Genomic DNA, 13,118 nt, shown 5'->3' with positions numbered 1-13,118 from the left:
AAAACAAGAATTGATTTCGTTGTAATTAGTTTTCCTGTTGTGGGATTACAATCCTATGAAACTTTCCCGCCTGTATAGGAGAAGGGAGGGAATCAATCTCAGGTAGCACCGAGGTCTCCACGATTCCTGCATTAGAAATTTTCTCACCTATGGTGGAACCAACACCATTGATAGGCACTTCAAGAGGCTTCAACCGCAAGAAGACAAATTCCCTAGGCACCCCCGAATTCCCCAGAGCTTCGCTCTCCTCTATATTTCCTCACCATCAATCTTGATCTGATTTCTATCAATTCCAAAACGATTGAAAAGCTCCCGGAACTAGCATTGTTCATTGTATGCTCAGTGGTTAATGCAAAGTGGGAAGAGTTGCCGCAGTGAAGTCTATTTGATAGCGTTTAGAAGGGGAATTTCAATAGTGACATAAGTACTTCAATATTTATTTCAATAGAAAATCCAAAAAAAAAAAAAATCACTTATCTCAAGTACAAAATTTATAAAAGAATAAAAAAATTTTAATAAGTAATTTAATTAGATAATAACTAGTCTGAAGGGTATTACCATATTCATATCATATTAGTGATCAAACGGATTAGGATACCCTTAAACAGATGCAAATGTAGATTCGAAAGCATATTTTAGTCATTCAGTTAGTGCTTGTTAGGTTACATGAATCCAAAGATTTCAAATCTCTGGATTCATAAATGTGAGATTTATACCTGTTTGGTTGTGAAAATCTCTAGATTCATGAAATCTAAAGATTCATCTTTTTACACTAAAAACGTGAATCTATAGATTTATGGGTATGGGGTGAAATCCAGAGATTTCATTCCTACTATAAAAATGTTAAACATTTGCGCATTCACAAAAATCACTGATGAATCCATGGATTTCATTCCACATATTCAGTTTACCAAACAGTTAATTTTATAAATTATGACTCCATAGATTTGAAATCTATAAATTTGAAATCACTAAATGTTTGAAATCTCCAGACTCATGTAACCAAACAGGCCCTTTAGTCATTTACACGCCAAGCAACATTCTATATTTTTATTAATAAAATTTATGTAAATAACTATAAGTTACTTATAATCAAATTTCTAATTCAATTACATTAGGATTTTTTTTAAGAATCAAACTTGTACATAAATGGGGATACGTTTTAAAGGCCATAAGTTTTTTGTCTTTTGAAAAATATTATGCTGATAGGGCCTAAAAGGGGTAATCCCGATACAGATCATGATTGTCATTGACATCATTTTGGATCAAACCTATATTGATAAGGTTTTTTTAATAATTAAATGTAATAACTAATATTAATAGTGAGAAAAAATGTTCGCTTTTGAGAGAATTTCAAATCGACTCATCTCCCCTAACTTTTTTGCTCAGGGTATGAGAGTGGATCCGTAGAAAACACTTGAAAATTAGTTTCGGTAGATGGAATCAGCTAATTTTATCGGATATAATAGAAAAATGGTACTTTTGATTCGGCTTGTTACTGTATCATTTGCACCACCAAGCTTGCCTTCCAAGTAGGAGCACATGGGTTGTCAAGCACTATATCTACCAAAAAACCTCAAAGAGAATCCTTTTGGTAGCAAAAAAATATAATTTACCATCTTAGATCACTAGTTAGTAGTTACATTTATTTTTCTCTTTTTTTTTTCCCTTCCTATTTTTGTTATTGGATTTGAATTTTTAAATGAACCATGCATTATATTAAATTATTAGAAGATTTCTTAAAAAAAAATAAACCACATATTGACATAGAAAAAAGTGAGAAAAAAAAAAACCCCGTACTTTAACATATGATCTTATCAAAGAATGATTTAGTCTCCCCTAGAATTTAATATGGTTTATGTCTTTGGCTGTAAGAATCTAATATACCTAAAAAGTGAATTCTATATGAACAAATAACTTGGATGGTTAACCATTTTCCCCCACCTTAATTTATTAAAGGAATGGGTAAGTTTTATGTTATCATTTTTAAGAAATCATAATAATAATGTAGTTTAGAAAATTGTCAATTGTACCTTAAGGCTAGCTGTATTAACTCAAAGTAGACAAATAAATGGATAGTCGAAATTCGCCTCTGAATTTGCATTTGTATTCATTTAAGGGTATTTGTATCTGGATTTTTTCTTACAAAAAGATTTCCATGTCCGTCCACTAAGCAACTACATTCAGATTCGGATAATTGCTTATCAGATTGGATAAATATCAGGATAAAAGTAAAATATTCAACATTTTTTACTTTGAGAAGGAATGATAATCGGATTCGGATACCGGTAATCAGTAATCACAGTTAAAGTAAAATATTAAACACTTTTTTTTAAAAATGGGCTAATAATCAGATTTGGAAACCGGTAATAAAAAATATAAAAAAAATGACAATCAATAATTTAGGATAGTTTATCGGATATCCGATTAAAGTTTCATATTTGAACTTGGATGCCTTCTTTGAATTTCTGCCGGATTTGGATAGCGGTTTTGTTAATCGGATTCGGATTCAGATACTAGTGTATCCGAACTGAATCTGATCCATTTATAGGTGTGACTCAAAGTATGATTGGAGAAAAACAATTTTTATTTCTATTGTTTTGTTCATATCCATCTCAACTCTAAAGTCATTATTTGAACTGTATGCTTTTTCTTTTTTAAAGTATTCAAATTTAAAAAAGACTCAAACCTTCTTATACATGCATTTAAGGAGAGAAATACAAAAAAATATATTTAAACTAGAGTCACCTATCAAAGTCAAATCACATAGAACATAGGAAATTAGAATAAAAACTTAAGAAGTGTGTTTAACAAGTAAAGCTGAGAAGACATTCTTACCAAAGAAAATAAAAAAAAAAAAATAAAAACAAAAAAGAAGCTTAAAGACATCATCTTCTTCGCCCGTATTCTAGTGACTACAGTGGTATTCTTCTCTTCTCCTTCTCAAAGTCTTAAGTCTCAACTCTCAACTCAAGTCTAAAATTGTGTTTAGCTCTTCAAAGGTCTCAAGCTTTCTTTATTTTTTTTCTCAAATCTCAATTCAAGGCTTGCAATTCAAGGTGTGTTCCCATTTATTGAATTTTTTTCCCTTTTGTATGCTGTGTTTTTCATTTTTTTGATGGTAGCTAGGTTCAGCTATGAGTTCTATTTCAGTTGGCAAAAGTAGTGAGAAAGCCACTCGAACCTACAGGGAGAAAGAAGATCGACCAATAGAGAGTGAATCCAATCTATGATAAACCGTATGAGAAAACTTGGCCTTCTCAACCATGAAGAACTTGCTTAAATACACCCTAATTGTCATGAATTTCTTGATTCCAAAACAGAGGCAAAAAGGGCACTAAGAAGTGTTCCAATTTCTGTGAGTGTCGGTTGCCGTTGGACTATCTGATTGATATGTTCAGGAAACTTGTAAATGGAATGAATAAAAACTGTTCATGTTGTTGTTGGAAAATGCGGCTCCAAAACTTGGTCCGGATTGGATTTAAATCTGTATGAAAACTAGTTGGAAACTAATACAATTATTATTATATGATTAACTATTATTTGATTCAGTTTCTGGATATGATTGACCACTGAGAGCAGTGGAAGAGGTCATGTTAATTTTGATTGGATTCATATTAGAATCAAGTTGAACTGGTTTAGAAAACCTTAGAATCCATTCTCACACTTTTAATTTGAATGTGATTCCAGATCCTCTCTACTAATTCTTCCCCTTTCTGTATATTGTAAAATATTATACATTTTCTGCAATACCTTTTGGATAGGAGGGTGGAATACTGACCTGTTTGCCTGGGTTGTCTGCACTCTGCATGAAATGCATCCATAATGAGTGTTCTTCTTAGAACTCTAGAGTAAGTGGGAAAGGATTGTGAGATTGCTAGGGGAAGGAGATATTCTGCTGGAAATGGCAGGCAGAACACTCCAAGACATTACAACATAACACAAAACATTACAATAGAACAAGCCATGAGATCGAATTCAATGCATTTGGAACTCCAGGCTTGATCTTTCTATTGTGAATTATGATCTCTAAACTGCAGGGGTTTCCTTTTTTAGATGAAGACACCAACACAAATTTTTACACAATAAGCAGAAATTCAGTACAAAGCAGAAAGATTAACAATTTGGTTGGCATTAAAATGAATCAATTCTTTATCAATTGTACTAGTGAGGTGATGTGTCTCAATTATGATCCTGATTCCAACTAAGCCACTCCGATATCCGAGTACTCCTCCATATACAAAGATGATGAGTGTTGTAAGAAAGATTAGACGCTGACCGGCTCGTTTGCCAAGCAATCACCTTGCCTCCAATGGCTAAGTCAGACAGTGACTAGATTAAGATCTCGTGCAAGAGCTACACAAGATTATGCTAAGAATGAGTTCATTGCCTACCGGAGGGGTGAGTCCCTATTTAAATAGAATACAATATGATGGCAGACAGGTTTCCCCGACGGTGGCCGTCCAATCAGCACTGAACAGGCTCCCGCATCGGTCACCCCACCTGATCATCTTCTGAGTTGACCTTCCATTTGTGGCAATGTTGCCATACAAGTCTAGCATAGATGGAGCTTCTTATTCGTCCATCCGGTTCGTATCCCGACTGGGTTAGTTCAGTCGGGTCAAGCCCCAGTTGGGTATAACCTTCCCGTATCATGAGGCATCACTAATGGGCAAACTTGAACCATAAGAGAGAAAAAGTGGGTGGCAAAGGGGAGAAGAAAAAAAAGCTCAATTCCTATTAAAGATGGTTTCTACCAGTTTCAAAAGCCTCTTGCATTGTTTAGTTACCTTCTTTATTTATTTTAGTTACCTTTCCACATTATAAACTAACTTATAATAACAAATATAAATATCTAAGTTCATATGTTTCAATACCTTTCTTATTATGTATGCATTTTTTTTATAGTATTCTTAATATGTATTTTTATGCAAATGTAAAATGTATTCTTATGCAAATGAAAATTGCATTTGCAGATATCAACAATGCAAGGAAATACCAACTAAAGTGCAACAGATAAGCCAAGCGGTTCTACCCATGAAAATATTGCTTCAAGTGAGGTGTTTTCTGGTAGTAAAATAGTAAGAGCAAATAGTGTTTGGAATCATTTTACCAAAATTGCACCTACTAGTGGTTCAAAAGTTGCAAAATGCAAATGCAACTATTGCGATGGAGAATTTTCATGTGTTAGTTCAAGTGGGACTAGTGGATTAAAAAGACACTTAGAAAGATGTTACAAATATCCAGTTACTCAAAAAGACAAGAAGCAAAAGTTGTTAGAATTTTCAGTTGAGGAGAGTGATGGTAAGAACTTTGCTTCTTTGTCAAGTTGGAAATTTGACCAAGAAATTTGTAGAAAGGCGCTTGTCTCTATGGTCATTGATAAAGAAGAAATAAAATTGGCTTGAACCAGTTCGGATAAACCTAGGTCAAAAGGGTTGGACCAAGCTAGACCGACCAGGACAAGGTTGGTAAAATGAGCATACATGCGGAATATCAAGATGAATCCTATAAGACTTGTAGTCAAAGAAAATGTATTTAACTGGGATTCGATAACCCGTATTTGAGTAGAACTCAATCATTAAAATCCTTGTTTGAGTCCAAACAATATTCTAGTTTAAGATGAACTAATACTCTAAGGTATCAGGAGAAACCTATAAAAGGGTAAGAAGGCACTAGAGAAAGGTACACGGAATAGAGCTATCACTACTCTAAACTTTATTGTTCATTGCTTTCTTATTTTCCTTAATTGGAGATATTCCTAACTAGATCGTCGTAGGTGACACTCGACCTCCCCGGTCGAACTCATTCTTGCAGGTTCATTCAGTTGAGGAGACGAACAACATTGCGTAGGAACAATTGGTGTCGTTAGTGGGAAACTGATCAAAAAGCTATTATGCAAACCAGATCAGGATTATTGTTAGGAGACGGATCTGAGAGAGAAAAGGAGGTTGAGAGGGGCAGAACCTCGCAAGGAGTTGAAAAAATTCCTGAGCATCAAACCCAGCAAGATCCTTCAATTCTTCAAGATCCTCCAACAAATCAATTCGCAATGATGAATCAGATTGATGAGCTTCAAAAGCAACAATCTGAGCTCCAAAAAGAAATCTCATCCTTGAGCGAATTGGTCAGGATGACCATGCGTCACATAATCGCCCTGGGAGCAGGTTCTCAGGAAAATCGGAAAATCTCGGAGGGGAGCGGACATGACCGACTAGTCATACCCGACCAAACAGCCCGTTCATCTAAAAAAGAACTGCAGAAAGCAAAAGAGAAGGAGGGAGAAAGGTTTCAAGCTTCGAAGGAGGCAAGTCCAAAGAAAAATCCTCCAATCAACGAAGACGAAGATTGAGGAAGTAGCACTGATCCAATCAAAAATCCGAAGGACAAAAAGAGCCACAATGGCCTGAGTAAGTGGGATGAAGATATGAATAAACGAATCACGAATTGGACGAAAATTTGAAAAAAAATTGATAGATCTTGGCAAAGACGAGCTGTATGCATGCTGTTTTAAAAGAGGATCCTTTCATCAAAACCATCTCGAAGCCAGAGATGCCAAAAGGCTTCAAGTGTCCCACTTTCACTGCATTCGATGGATCGTGATGCCCAAAACATCATATCATGCACTATAAGTCTGTCATGTCGACCTATAGACACAGTGAAGCAGCTATGTGCTGAAGCTTCCCAGCTTCTCTGATAGGAGCAGTGTTAGATTGGTTCTTGGCACTCCAAGATTGGTTCTTGGCACTCCAAAGTGACTTCATCAAAAGTTTTGACCACCTAGGTCGGGTGTTCCTATTACGCTTCCAAAGCGGAGTAGGTACAAAAAAGAGAGAAGATACTTTGTTTTCAATAAAACAAGGCCGAACGGAGTCCATCCAAAGTTTTCTTCAAAGACTCAACAATCTAACCATGTAGATTGAAAACTTGGATGAGAAGATTGCTTTCCATGCATTATACCAGGGACTCAGCCATGAAGGCCTGCTCGAGCAACTCTTGTTGGATATGCCTGAGTCATATGCAGATCTCGTTGAACGATGCCACAAACAAGCGGAGATATCAGAAACAATCGAATCCCGAAAAAAGTGAGCATCCGATCACTGAAGCAAGACTGCATAAAGAAAAACCCTTGGTCAAGAAGCCAACCATACACCTGACCAGGGATGGTAAAACTGACCAAGAAGGGGTATCGGACCTAAGGAGATCGGAGATCCTAATGCAGATCAAAGATCAAGGAATTCTCAAGTGGCCTAGTAAACTGTATTCTCGACCAGAGGAATGTGATAAAAGCAAATATTATGAATTTCATAAAGATCACGGGCACTGGACAGATGATTGCAGACAATTGAAAATAGAAATTGAGAAATTAATATCTCAAGGCCAACTAAAGAAGTATATTCAACTAAGCTAGGTTGGCCGGCCACAAACAGAAGGAAACAAAAAAAGATTGAGGTCTCCAAGCAGAGAAAGATACCCAAATCAAAAAGCCCGACCAAAGGAGGGAGGAGGTGCTCAGAAACAACCACCAATATTTACGGTGTTCGGCGGCCCAACAAAAGAATCAACCAGACAAGCCAAGAGAAAAGAAACAATACATGAGGAATGTTGAACTCGAAAAGTCAACTGAGAGGGTTACATCAGAACCAATCACCTTCTCAGCCAAAGACAGACAAGGGGTAAATACTCACCAGGACGATACCCAAGTCATCAAGGTCACTTTGGCTAGAACTGAGGTCCATAGAGTTCTAGTTGATACAAGATCATCAGCAAATATTCTATCACTAGAAGCTTTCAAAAAGTTAAAACTAAATGAAAGTATGCTCATCCCATGTGGAACACACCTATATGGTTTCACAGGGTCCTCAACTCGAGCAGAAGGAACTATCAGATTAGATCTCTGCAATGGCGAATACCCTAGAGATAGGATTGTTCAATCAACTTTTATGGTCGTCCGAGATTTGTTTGCATATAACGTGATCTTGGGACAACCGACCCTTTGTACTCTAAAAGCGGTAGTATCATCACTACACATGAAGATGAAATTCCCCACAAAAAAGGGAATAGGATAATGCTCCGCCGACTAGAAAGGAAGCTGACAAAGTTACACCAACTACGTAAGAAAAAGAGCAAAAACAAATTCAACTATGTCGGTTGAAATTAGGGATGATCGAGACAAAGAAGCTATGCAAAGGGTAGAACCAGTGGAGGAGTTGGAAAGAATCTATTTAAATTTGAAACAAGAAAATTAGGGAACAATGATTGGAGCAGAACAAGAGGCAGATTTTAAAGCTAGATGAACCCAATTTCTGTAGAAGAATTTGAATGTCTTCGCTTGGTCGGTAGAGGACATGCCCGGAATAGACAGAAGAGTTGTTGAACATAGATTAAACATTGATCCCCAAGAAATTCCAACATTGCATAAGAGAAGAAACTTCTCTTTAGAGAAGCATGAGGCAATCCAAACAGAGGTACAGAAGCTAAAGCAATCCGGATTCATTAATCCCATTGATCATCCAACTTGGCTGGCCAATGTGGTAATGGTGAAAAAGGAAAACGAAAAGTGGAGAATGTGCATGGATTACACCGACCTCAACAAAGCCTACCCAAAGGATTGCTATCCTCTGCCAAGAATAGACCTACTCATCGATGCAATTGCAGGTCATGAGATGCTAAGTTTTATGGACGCTTATTCTGGATATAATCAAGTTCTGATGCATCCAGAGGATGAAAAGCATACAACATTCATGACTGATAGGGACAGTTATTACTATAAGGTAATGCCCTTTAGCCTAAAAAATGCGGGAGTAACTTATCAGAGAGCAGTTAACAAAATATTCGAACAACAAATACGCAGAAACATGGAGGTTTATGTTGATGACATGTTAGTTAAGAGCACATCTTAATCCGACCACCTCCAAGATCTTGCAGAAGTTTTCGACGTACTCCGCAGATACAAAATGAAGCTTAGCCTTGAAAAGTGTGCCTTTGGAGTATCATCAGGAAAATTCCTAGGCTTCATGGTATCCCGAAGAGGAATTGAAGCTAATCCAGAAAAAATCAAAGCAATACAAGAGATGAAACCCCCGAAAAGCATCAAGGAGATACAAAGTCTTACTGGTCGGGTGGCGGCCCTCAACAGGTTTATTGCTCAATCAGGAGAAAAATGTTTTTCTTTTTCCAATCTTTAAAGAATGTATCCAAAAAGGGATACCAGATTGGAATGAAGATTGCCAGTAGGCATTCGAACAGTTTAAGGAAAAATTAACTAGTCCTCCTCTGCTTGTACGACCGACCACTAGAAAAGAATTGATCATCTACTTGGCTACATCACCGGTGGCTGTCAGTGCAGTACTTGTACAAGAAAAAGAAAAACAACAAAATCCGATTTATTATGTAAGTCACGTCCTTCTTGATGTAGAAACAAGATACCCTGAGGTAGATAAACAAGCTCTAGCCTTGATTATAGCTGCAAGAAAACTCAGACCATATTTCTAGTCACATCCTATAACAGTACTAACAAACTTTCCTTTGAAGAAAGTACTACACTGACCAGACTTGGCCAGAAGACTGGTAACATGGGCAATTGAATTAAGTGAACATCAAATTCAGTTCCGACCACGTCCAGCGATCAAGGCATAAGGTCCTGGCCAACTTCATTCTCAAAACTTCAGAGCCAAGATTCAAGCAAGAAGAAGTAGACCCTCCTGAAGCTATCAAAAGATGGATTCTCTCGGTAGATGGATCTAGCAACTCACAAGGGAGTGGAGCAGAACTGCTTTTAACAAGTCCAAGTGGATTCCAAATAAAATATGCACTCCGCTTCAAATTCAAAACTTCCAATAAATGAAGCTGAGTATGAAGCATTGATAGCAGGACTTCGCATGGCAAAAACTCTTGGAATCCAGAACTTGGAGGTCAAGAGTGAATCACATTTGGTCGTAAATCAAGTAAATGGGATATACGAGGCCAAAGAAAAGAGGATGAATAGATACCTCGTTATGGCCGATCAATACAAACAATACTTCAGTGATATACAAATCAATCAAGTCCCAAAGGCAGATAATGATCAAGCAGACGCTTTATCATGCTTGTCTGCGGAAGATATAGATATGACAAAACCAGTCATATACATGGAAGAGCTCCATTTTCCGAGCATAAATATAACCGACCAAATACATGTATAGACTGACCAAGGGTGGATGGCTCCTATACTCCGCTATTTGGAAAACAACCTACTACCAGAGGATCCAAAAGAAGCTAGAGCTGTCAAGCAAAGGGTAGCTATATTTATCTTCAGGAATGACAAATTATACAAAAAATCTCTGACCCAACCATTACTACGATGTGTAGAGGCCCCAGAAGCTGTTGCTATCTTGAGAGAAATACATGAAGGAGCCTGTGGAAGTCATATAGGAGCTAGAGCACTGGTAGACAAAGTGATAAGGCAAGGATACTATTGGCCCACACTACAAGAAGACTCGAAAAACTATGTTCGAAAGTGCGAAAAATGTCAGGCACATGCCAACATACTGCATGCTCTTGCAACGCCCCTAACATCAAGTCATTCTCCTATACCTTTTGCCAGGTGGGGAATTGACTTGGTGGGGAAACTGCCAAAAGCTTCAGGAAGTAGAGAGTACCTGGTGGTCGCAGTAGATTACTTTACTAAATGTGTTGAGGCTGAGGCGTTAGCATCCACCAATACCGACTAGATGAAAAAAATTCATCACACACAATATTATGTACCAGTATGGAATCCCTAAAATCATCGTTACCGACCATGGAAAACAGATCAAAAATTCTGAGTTGGAACGATTCTGTAAAGAACATGGTATAGAGCATCACCTATCTTCTGTGGCATACCCCTAGAGTAATGGCTGAGTGGAAGTTACCAATAGATCAATGTTTGACGGATTGAAGAAAAGACTGGACCAATCTAAAGGCAGATGGGTAGAAGAATTACCTAATGTTTTATAGTCTTATCGAACAACTTCAAGAACAACCACAGGAGAAACTCCATTTCGACTAGCATATGGAGTTGAAGCTCGAATTCCCGTAGAAGTGAAGGTCGATCAATCAGAGAAGAATAGTTTAACAAAGAAGCAAATATTGAAGGAATGAGGGAAAATATAGATTTCATTGAGGAAATCAGGGATAAAGCACAATACCATCTAGAAGAATATCAAAGACGCATTGCAACATACTACAACGCAAATGTAAAACCACGACAGTATTTCCCTAGAGATCTAGTCCTCCAAAAATCATCTGCTTCTGATCGAATCAAGGAAAATTGGCTCCAAACTGGGAAGGACCATACGTCATAGTACAACAAGTCTCACCTGGAGCATACAAACTACGAGATCAAGAAACCGAGCAACTAATATCTCAAACTTGGAACTCGAAAACTTGAGGAAATACTATCAATAGAATAATATCAAATCCTCATAAAATTTTGAAGTTTTTTATCCTTTATTTTCTGGTCTTTTTAAATCTTTGTTAGACATTCAAGTCTTAGTCTTTGTTTGGTTTTCTATGTCTTAGACTTTTTGAAGGCTTAGTTTTGTTGAGAAAATATAGTTTTAAAGTTTAATCAATTCTTTAAATTTCTAAGTATATCATCACAGCCTCAAATCGAAACCGAGCTATAATGCTCGGGGGAATAAGAAAAGGAATAAAACTTCAAAAAGACCTAAGTCCCTTGGGCACCAAAAAGACCTAAAATCTTATAGGCATCAAAAGACCTAAATCTCTTAGGCATAAAAACCAAGCTATAATGCTCGGAGAAATATGAAAAGGAATAAAACTTCAAAAAGACCTAAGTCCCTTAGGCACCAAAAATTACCTAAATCTCTTAGGCATCAAAAGACCTAAATCTCATAGGAATCAAAAGACCTAAGTCTCTTAGGCACCAAAAGACCTAAATCTTTAGGGCATCAAAAGACATAAATCTCTTAGGCATCAAAAGACCCCCAAAAAAAAAAAAAAAAAAAAAACTTAGGTGCTAAAATTAATAAGACCAAAGTCCCTTGGGCACCTAGAAGACTTAAAATCTTTTAAGCATTAAAAGACCAAAGGCATAAAAAAGGCTCAGGCACTAAAGAATAAGACCTAAGTCCCTTGGGCCTGTTTGGTTACTTGAATCCAGAGATTTCAAATCTCTATATTCATGAATCTAAGAATTATACCCGTTTGGTTGTAAAAATCTTCAGATTCATGAAATCTAGAGATTCACCTTTTTACACTAAAAACGTGAATTTGTAGATTTATGGGTAAGGGGTGAAATCCAGAGATTTCAAAAAAGCTATACATTTGCACATTCACAAAAATCACGTTGATCAAATAGTTTTTTAGGATGAATTCACAAATTTCATTCCACAACCAAACATTTAATTTTATAAATTATGACTCCATAAATTTGAAATCTCTAGATATTTGAAATCTCCAGACTCATGTAACCAAACAGGCCCTTAGGCATCCAGTCAAAATCTCTAACTGAGCTATGGTACATGGGAAGAAATTGGGCATCCAGTTAAAACCCTTAACCGAGCTATGGTACTCGGGAGACAAAACATCTAAAAGACCTAAGCAAACTTAGGCATTCAAAGAACCGTAGAAAACTAAGGTCTCAAGAACAAAGACAGATTCCAAATAACTGAACAAACATGCACCAAGTACCAAATGTTTAAAACATAATTCATCAAACAGATGAAAGAAAAGACCAAAATGGTCAAACATACATATGACAAATAATTGTCTACTCATTTCGAACTAAGATCACTCTCCGGATCCTTTTTGTTAGACTTGTCTTTTGAAGATGTACTTGAACTTCTAACCTCTGGCATTGGGTCCTAGTTGGAGTCTAGAAAACCGACCACCTCAACATTTTGAGGCTTTGGAAATTTGGGATCATCAGCACACCATTGAGGACGAGGAATCTTGAGGTCATCATAAATTCCTGGATCAATCAAACTTTGGAATCTTTCCAGATCCAGATCTTTAAAAGCTCCAATAATACCTTGGTAGGTCGAACGCCAAGCATAGAGATATCAGGGCAACAACCTTAGCCATAAACTTTTTGCAACCAGCTCTTGACCCATCTCTTAACAACTTCATAACGA

This window comes from Hakea prostrata, chromosome 2 (genome assembly GCF_041222555.1).
Source record: "Hakea prostrata isolate BN-2017 chromosome 2, UWA_Hpros_2, whole genome shotgun sequence".
NCBI classification, from domain to species: Eukaryota; Viridiplantae; Streptophyta; class Magnoliopsida; order Proteales; family Proteaceae; genus Hakea; species Hakea prostrata.
The sequence above is the reverse complement of the archived record's forward strand: the minus strand, read 5'-3'. Positions refer to the sequence as shown.